At 42.5% G+C, this 9,812-nt stretch overlaps 1 non-coding gene across 1 annotated transcript; it reads right to left on the reverse strand.

Moving 5' to 3' along the window:
- Positions 1-238: 238 nt before the first annotated feature.
- On the reverse strand, positions 239-313 carry Trnat-ugu. The gene has a single exon. It is a non-coding gene; the product is annotated as a tRNA-Thr (tRNA).
- Between the last annotated feature and the right edge of the window lie 9,499 nt (positions 314-9,812).

Here is a 9,812-nt window from a genome sequence, read left to right on the forward strand (position 1 = left end):
ACAGTCTGGAACCGCAAGACCGCTACGGTCGCAGGTTCGAATCCTGCCTCGAGCATGGATGTGTATGATGCGCTTACGTTAATTAGGTTGAACTATATATGACGGTAGTATCTGTTCCCGAAAGAACAGTTACCGTGGGTGACCATGCAGCTTTGCTAGAAATGAAATGATGATTAAATGGACACCCCAGCTTCAAACAGGCGTTGATGTACTTCATTGGGGACAGGTTGAAAAAGTGTGCCCCGACCGGGACTCGAACCCGGGATCTCCTGCTTACATAGCAGATGCTCTATCCATCTGAGCCACCGCGGGCACAGAGGATAGTGCGTCTGCAAGGACTTATCCCTTGCACGTTCCCCGTGAGATCCACATTCCCAACATGTCCTCACCACTACATTCGTAGTGCGCCTAATAGATGTTTGCCCATCATACTCATTACTCGTGGCAGATTAATCTACCAAGTCCCGTACGAGTTCGGGCATAGCGTGTGCGTTCGCACAAGAAGGTCAATGGCCGGGAAGCCATATTTTAACTATATACGACGGTAGTATCTGTTCCCGAAAGAACAGTTACCGTGGATGACCATGCAGCTTTGCTAGAAATGAAATGATGATTAAATGGACACCCTAGCTGCAAACAGGCGTTGATATACTTACGAATGTAGTGGTGTGGACATGTTGGGAATGTGGATCTCACGGGGAACGTGCAAGGGATAAGTCCCTGCAGACGCACTATCCTCTGTGCCCGCGGTGGCTCAGATGGATAGAGCATCTGCTATGTAAGCAGGAGATCCCGGGTTCGAGTACCGGTCGGGGCACACGTTTTCAACATGTCCCCAATGAAGTACATCAACGCCTGTTTGCAGCTAGGGTGTCCATTTAATCATCATTTCATAGGTTTAAGTAGTTCTAAGTTCTAGGGAACTGATGAACCCAGAAGTTAAGACCCATAGTGCTCAGAGCCATTTGAACCATTTGAAAATGGTCGTATTTAGAGTTATTGTGACACTCGAGCGCATATCCATTTGACATAGTTCTATCATTCACAGTCTCATCGCGGATTACCAGCCCAATACTCCACCTCGTTAACTATGAGAAAAGCTAGAGTTCACAAAAGGCGCGCGGCTTCTCAACGCGCAGAGACTAAGTCCCGCGATACCACATAACGCGAAATTTTCTGTCATTTCACTTTCTAGCTTCCTAAAGACCGACTGTCCGCTCTCGCGTCTCAATCCGAACTGTACGTTTTGACGTCTCCATCCGAACTATTTCCTTGGTGTCTGGACCAGAACTGTCCTCTGTCCGTCTCCGACCACGTTTCTCGCGCGCCGAACATCTTCGCTCAACTGACTAGCGCAATTTCCCTTCCTGAAGCCGTCCATCTGAATGGCTACAGTTTATTCTACATTACTTTATATTATTACATATGTAAATAATCAAAGCTTGACCACTTTCACGTTCTAAATAAAGTAACAATAATATTCATTACATAATAAACGTTTAATTCTTTCACATAAAACCAATACAGTTTGCTTCTTAACTTTGAATGTCACGGATAATAGCCTTGCACCAATGTGCTTTCTGATAAATAAACAAAGAAAAAAAGTAACTATTATGCACCAAACTTTACAAGAAATATTCTATTACCTAATGATTCAATAAGGTCTCATGCTGTCATCGTTCAAAGTGTTTTGTGTGAAGGAAATGATGATCTGATGCTTAACTGAAAATACTGATAATTTAAGTTTACTATATCTTCTAAACAAATAAAGTTACAGAATTGATATTTACAACGTTTGTCATTTTAATGATGCTCTTCTATATGAAATATCGATCGTTAAGCTCACCAAAGCATTCAGAGTTCAGCATTCAGGTCTTTGTTACAAAACTTGTTAATTTCACTTTAACAGTAATTCCTAAACTATTATAGATATGACCAGTATTCAAGTTTTATTGGGATCACCATGAAAATTTATGGAGGATGGCAGATTAAAATTACTGTGGCTTCATTCCCTGCACTACTACAGAATTAAATAGTTTTCATAAATGTTTCCCTTTGTGGCCGATCTTAGGTCCGCCATTATTAACACTGCTACATCTCCTTGGCCACAAAAGCCTTCTACTGGGTTTCCCTATGACGTAGGTTCTCGTCTGTCTCACGCGCACACTACAGCGCTTAGGCCTCAATAGATAATACACGCCTGTGAGTTTCCGCATCTCGTGGTGAAACGTCCCCCTTTGTGGCACGCTGTCCTGGACGACAGGGTTCGTTTCACAATTCCTGTAGGCTGACTCTTTCGGCCATGTATTTAAATGAGAGCGCAATGCTCGTTAACTTCCATGCAGAAACGTGTGCAGTATACTGCTGCATCGATTTCCAATAAGCTATCACAAGAATTCAAAAATCTTAGCAGTAATCCACGTGCTTTGAAATCGGAACTAAAGAGTTTCCTCATGGGTCACTCCTTCTATTCTGTTGAGGAATTCCTTGAAAAATTAAGCTGATTCTTATGTTATATTGTTGATTGCGTTTACTTAAACTTATGGCTTGACTTTTATTAGGTCCATAAACATTTTGTTTTTATCTATTATTACTTTTATGTTGTAATTTCATGTATTGAAACGTTCCATACCTTGGAGATTTGCTCCTCAATATGGTCCAACGGAACTTGATGTGTAAATAAATAACCTTGGGGGAACAATTCGTATTACACCATACCGCCGCTGTTCCACCAGACGCATAACACTGGATGTGCGCAGGTCTTTCTACGGGGAGTTGTTGCTTTGTTTGGGCTCAACCATTCCTTTCTTTCCCATATGTCAGCATAAAGACACCGTTTCTCGTCACCAGTGTCGGTGTTGTTCACGAGCCAATTGATGACGAGGAAACAGAGATGCACATGTGGTTACCCACTGATCTTTGTGGCTTTGACTTAGAGTATATTGTATTATACACATGATTTTTGAACCTTCCCCACTGCACGCAAATGTCACATTTGCTGTTTATCGAACACACTGAAGTGGGCCATTGTGGATTATTGCGTTTAAACGGTCTTCATCAAACCCTCAAGGTCTTCCTGAACGTGGAGACTCACTAATATCAAAACTACCATCCTTAAAACTGGAAAACTATTTTCTTGCCGTGCTCTGTCCAACGGCATTTCCCCATATATGGCGCAAATGTTCCTGGCTGCCTCTCACGCCGTCAACCCTCCATCGAACTCAGACAAAATAAAACGTCGGAAATGTTTCGATTTCTCCAGTTTGCTCTCCATTTTCGAGCGTCCACAGCTCCACTCAGTACTTCCAAGCCACAAAGTGTAAACTCAAATAACGACAGTGAACTACAAATAAAAAATGATGATGACGTTTGGTTTGGGGGCGCTCAACTGCGAGCTCATCAGCCCCCGAAATAAAAATTGACAATCGGTAATTAAGCCCACAGCAACCAGCATACTAACAGTAAATCAAAATCGCCCCGAACTTATGTACCAACCTGATCTATAATGAGAAAGAATATATATGAGAGAAATAATTTGTCCTGCTGTTAGAAAGAAAACGAAACCTCATATTTTCACAGCAGAGCACAGCACAAGATTATCTTTCTTGGAGTCGGTTTTAACAGAAAACCTGTGCAATATGTTTAAAATATATGTAGCCCATGTCTGTTTGAATGTTCATTACAATATCGTGTAAATGTTTGAAGTAAATTGGTCAAGAACTTTTCGAGAATTTTAGCAAGGACGTTTCCCCCTTATGTATTACATAAACATTTATATATTGTATATATTAAACAATATATAGCCAATGTTCGTCCAAATGTTCATTGGCGTATCCCGTAAAAATTTGAGCTAAATTGGCCAAGAACTTTTCGAGATGTTTAGTAATAACTTTTCATCCGTCTGCTTCGTCATCAGAGAAAATCGGTCAAGAACTTTCCGAGATTTTCGCTATGTACCAGAAGTAGACTTCTGTAATTAACCTGTACTACTATATAAAGAGGAGTCGTAGTTTAACGTTATTACCAAAAATCTCGAAAACTTCTTTATATATATATATGTGTGTGTGTGTGTGTGTGGGTGGGTGTGCGAACGTTTATTGGAGTATCGTGAAAAATCTGGCGTAAAGCGGTAAAGACTACGACTCCTCTTTATATAGTAGCACAGGTTAATTACAGAAGTCTACTTCTGGTACAGCAAAGGCTAGGAGGAGCATCCCTGTCATCAGAGCTTTAATACGACAGTGTCACTATGCAGTAAGCCAGTTAAAACAGTATGGAAATGAATATTGTCAAATTACCGACAATGTACGAACGGATACGAAGCTTTACGAAGTAATCAAGAGGTTTCGGCTGCGCGCCAATTTCGCCAATTGGCGGTAGGAAGTACTCAGAGCCTCTTCTGTGACAGTCGGTGATGGAATGTAATCCGAGTCTGTTATCTGTACTAGTCATCTTAAAAACGTGCTCTCGGGTTTTAGTAACTTTTCCCAATTAACTCTTTCAAATACTTCATTGCAAACCGTTTTATGACCTTCGCTAATACACTACTGGCCATTAAAATGGCTCCACCACGAAGATGACGCGCTACAGACGCGAAATTTAACCTACAGGAAGAAGATGCTGTGATATGCAAATGATTAGTTTTTCAGAGCATTCACAGAAGGTTGGCCCGGGTGGCGACACCTACAACGTGCTGACATGAGGAAAGTTTCCAACCGATTTCTCATACACAAACAGCAGTTGACCGGCGTTGCCTGGTGAAACGTTGTTGTGATGTCTCGTGTAAGGAGGAGAAATGCGTACCATCACGTTTCCGACTTTGATAAAGGTCGGATTGTAGCCTATCGCGATTGCGATTTATTGTATCGCGACATTGCTGCTCGCGTTGGTCGAGAGCCAATGACTGTTAGCAGAATATGGAATCGGTGGGTTCAAGAGGGCCGCGCGGGATTAGCCGAGCGGTCTAGGGGTGCTGCAGTCAGGGACTGTGCGGCTGGTACCTGCGGAGGTTCGAGTCCTCCCTCGGGCATGGGTGTGTGTGTTTGAACATAGGATAATTTAGGTTAAGTAGTGTGTAAGCTTAGGGACTAATCACCTTAGCAGTTAAGTCCCATAAGATTTCACACACATTTGAACATTTTTTTTTGGTTCAAGAGCGTAATACGGAACGCCGTGCTGGGTCCCAACGGCCTCGTATCACTAGCAGTCGAGATGACAGGCATCTTATCCACATGGTTGTAACGGATCGTGCAGCCACGTCTCGATCTCTGAGTCAACAGATGGGGGCGTTTACAAGACGACAACCATCTGCACGAACAGTTGGACGACGTTTGCAGCAGCATGGAGTATCAGCTCGGAGACCATGGCTGCGGTTACCCTTGACGCTGCATCACAGAGAGGAGGGCCTGCGGTGGTGTACTCAACGACGAACCTGGGTGCACGAATGGCAAAACGTCATTTTTTCGGATGAATCCTGGTTCTGTTTACAGCATCATGATGGTCGCATCCGTGCTTGGCGACGTTGCGGTGAACGCACATTGGAAGCGTGTATTCGTCATCACCATACTGGCGTATTACCCAGCATGATGGTATGGGGTGCCGTTGGTTACACGTCTCGGTCACCTCTTATTCGCGTTGATGGCACTTTGAACAGTGGACGTTACATTTCAGATGTGTTACGGCCCGTGGCTCTATCCTTCATTCGATCCCTGCGAAACCCTACATTTCAGCAGGATAATGCACGACCGCATGTTGCAGGTCCTGTACGAGCGTTTCTGGATACAGAAAATGTTCGACTGCTGCCCTGGCCAGCATAATCTCCAGATCTCTCACCAATTGAAAACGTCTGATCAATGATGGCCGGGCAACTGGGTCGTCGCAATATGCCATCACTACTCTTGATGAACTGTGGTATCGTGTTGAAGCTGGATGGGCAGCTGTACCTGTACACGCCATCCAAGATCTGTTTGACTCAATGTCCAGGTGTATCAAGGCCGTTATTACGGACAGAGGTGGTTGTTCTGGGTACTGACTTCTCAGGATCTATGCATCCAAATTGCGTGAAAATGTAATCACGTCAGTTCCAGTATAATGTATTTGTCCAATGAATACCCGTTTATCATCTGCATTTCTTCTTGGTGTAGCAATTTTAATGGCCAGCAGTGTAAATGCACCATAGTGGTATCACGAGACGTATTTAAAGTAGATTAGCTGGCTGCACTTCACCTGTAATTGCAGATCGCGTGTTTCCATATTCTATAGAATCCAGTGTGCAATAAGAACAGCTTCGAGGGACAACATTAGCGAGAGGTCTACGGAGAACCGGTAGGAGGAAGTCCTATGCGCTGATCCATTGAGGTAATCCAAGAACAAATCAACTTAACTTACGCAGTCTCGAGTGGAAAGGTAGGACCAGTTGTACCGTACATCAGTTATACCGCTTTCTAAGGACTCATGTTTACACGGAGATGCTGTTATGGGGGTTTTGCACCACGAGAGGATCTTGCAGCCAGCATTGCGGTCCATCGACAGCACTTATGAACACTGTGTCACTTGTCGGCGCATTCGTGTTACCATGAGCATCTATGGCTTGGAGTGGTGGCACCACCTGCAGGCCGTTCCGCGCAGGAGTGTTCAGAATGGGGAGAAGTAGGAAGCATGTTGTGAGCCAGGGAGCAGCGCAATTACGCGAGGACTTGCAAACAACTGGCGGAGTTACGGCCAGTTCACACTGGCCATCACGTGACGTGATGTCAAAACACTCCGCAAAGCATTTCAAATTACGGCGTCCACTATGGCAGTCACGTGTCACGTCATAGCACCGCAAGGTTTCTCGGGAAAAAAGTTTCGATGGCTGACGCCATAATCCATTGTAGATTTAATGTCCTACCGATACAGTCATGCGCTCATCTCCGTACTTCATTTCGTTGTGCTTTTCGTGTTTGATAGCAGCTGTTATTCCAAATCTTTATTATTCGTTATTTTTGTTATGCCATATAAATTCTTTCGTTTCGTTATTTATTTTGTTAGTGTTTGTAATTCTGTAGTGAATGACGAAAGAGTATTGGAATAATGAGGCAGCAGTCTTAATTGTACTCTACTGTATCTTCCTTCGACGTCGGCGTTGTCGTTGTTGCCATGAGGCACCGTTATACCAAGTGGAAAGGCGCGTAGATCTTAGAGCATGAGATATGGTAACCGTAAGTCATTGACAACACACAACGGTCACGGTAGCACCTGATTCCAGAATAGCTGCAGTAGTTAGGATCTACGAACTACCCCTTCTTGACAAGGTCCCCAAAACTTAACTCGTAACGAGATCCCTTCGAAGCAAATTGTCATAAAGATCGTCTATAAAGGCTTCGTACAACGATAAGAAATGTTACAGTTTATGGAATAATAACATATACGACCAGACTGTCTTGTTTCTTCTGTTTTATTTAACGTAACTTTGTTCACAGTTTTATTTCGCATTCACCACTCATTCACACCCTGATGTGGAGTATATGCGAGTGCCTGAACCCTAACTCCCAAGTTCCATCGAAACCCTTCGATGAACAGTTTTGGTTGCTCGACACCAACAGTCAATGATAATGATACAGTATTTTGTTATTGACTCTTCTAGTTTATCCACCGCCCTCCACGAATGTTTGTTAGGCTTAAGACAATTACACACTTTTCTCTCCGATCCGCTATTATTAAGAGTTCGCGTAAAAGTTAACGTTTTTCTCCTTTTCATAAATTGGAGCCCGCTGGCCGCGATATAATTAAAAAAAAAAAGGTCTCAATACCGCGTCCCTCGTGAGATGCGTATAGATTTATCCCGGAATTGACCGCCCTGTAGGTGTACTCAATTTAATGACCACCCTTCGCTATCCGCGATTTCGTGTAACTAATTGTCCTTTTGTTACTCTGATCGTATACCGTAGTTATTTAAAACTCGCCCCTACATTTTTTCACAACGCACAATTAGCACCTCTTTACTTGTTTATTTCTAAGAGTAAACGAAAACATGGCGCCGTATCATCGGCTTCGTCGATATAAAGCAAAACCCCTCAGTATGACCAATTTTAACTCTTCTTATAGGATCGGCTACCTTACTCATTAATTTACTACATATTATTTCCAATAACACTAAACAGGTATCGCCGTTATATTTTAATTGTATTCAAAAGCATGTTATTATTATTATTATTATGACCGACCAAATCGTAAGAAATCGCGCGGCGTGCGTTTTTAACGATAGCTTTACGCTCGCCCAGCCTTTATTCATGCAATTTTATACATAAATATACAGACAGGGCCGAAAGATCGATCTCTCTACTGTAACCAATAGAGGCAAATACGTTGTTCACGTTCCGTCACATCTATCTTGACTCGTCTTGTTACAGTACGACATGAGCATCCTAATTACTTGCCCTTTACTACATTTCTGAAGTTGATTTTTGTACGTGCCGATATCGTATTTAATATTTTACAATGATAAGGGTTGAAAATATAGCTGCATCTTGAAGTGAAAAAGTACTGTTGGCAGAATTAGATAGATAATTAAGTGGAATTTATTTGTATATCGTCAAGCATTTCTAATGTTTGATGTAGAAATGGACTGCAACATTCAGACACTGCATCAGCGGAAAAATGCTTTTTTTGTGCAGTATACGAGATCATGTAATGTATTAACGTAAAGTATTTCAATATCGCATGTGTTTTGTTAGGCTTATTTATCATTAAGTATACACACATACACTCCAGAGTAATACTTAATGATAAATAAGCCTACCAAAACACATGCGATATTGAAATACTTTACGTTAATACATTACATGATCTCGTATACTGCACAAAAAAGCATTTTTTTTTTTTTTTACTCTGGGGTGCGTATGCATATAACTCCGCCAACTCCGCCATTGCCGGTCCCAAGACCGGTTGAGAAAGGAGGAGGGTTAGAGGATGGGCCAACCCCCCCTCCTTCGTTAAAAAAAAAAAAAAAAAAAAAAAAAAAAAAAAAAAACGCGTTTAAAGAAAAAGATAAAAGGAAAAGCCGGACATATCAAAATGTTGACAAAACCGAGTACGTAAAGGGATTCTCTGGATTTAGAATTGGAGCATGGAATGTAAGGTCAAAATGATATCGGCTGTCAGCAAAAGGGCTTCAGTAAATGACCGCATCTGCTGGATGATTTTAAACGCTAAATCATATAAGATCTGCCTAGTGAACTGCCAAGCTCCATCAGAGGATGCTGATGAGGAAACAAAGAACGATTTCTGCCTTGAAATAGGGTATGTAGTAGACAGACTACCAAGACACTCAATTCACTTGATAATGGGAGACTTCAACGCCCTAGTGGGAAGAGAAGTACAGTATCATCCTACAATTGGTCCTGACAGTATCCACGAAACAAGCAACGAGAACGGTATCAAACTAATAAACTTCGCCGAGACAAGGTGAATGATCACCAGAAGCACATATTAAAGTCACCTGCATATCCCCATATGGAAGTACGATGAATCACATCGACCATGTTCTTGTTGACCGAGGACACCATGGTAGTGTCAAACATGTGCGATCCTTCCGCGGGGCAGATATGAATTCCGATCATTTCTTGGTGGTAGTCAAACTACGCCTGAAACTTTCTACCAGCTGGCGAAGAAATCCTGAAAAGATGACCCTCTGTGACAAGGATGAGTTGTAAGATGTAGAAATGAGACAACGCTATCAAGATAAAATTGCAGAAAACCCCACAATATCGGAAAACCCTACCAACGTGGAAGGCACATGGTTGGTGTTAAGGAATGCAGTGTCACAGAGTGCA

Source organism: Schistocerca piceifrons, chromosome 6 (genome assembly GCF_021461385.2).
Source record: "Schistocerca piceifrons isolate TAMUIC-IGC-003096 chromosome 6, iqSchPice1.1, whole genome shotgun sequence".
In the NCBI taxonomy this organism is placed as follows: Eukaryota; Metazoa; Arthropoda; class Insecta; order Orthoptera; family Acrididae; genus Schistocerca; species Schistocerca piceifrons.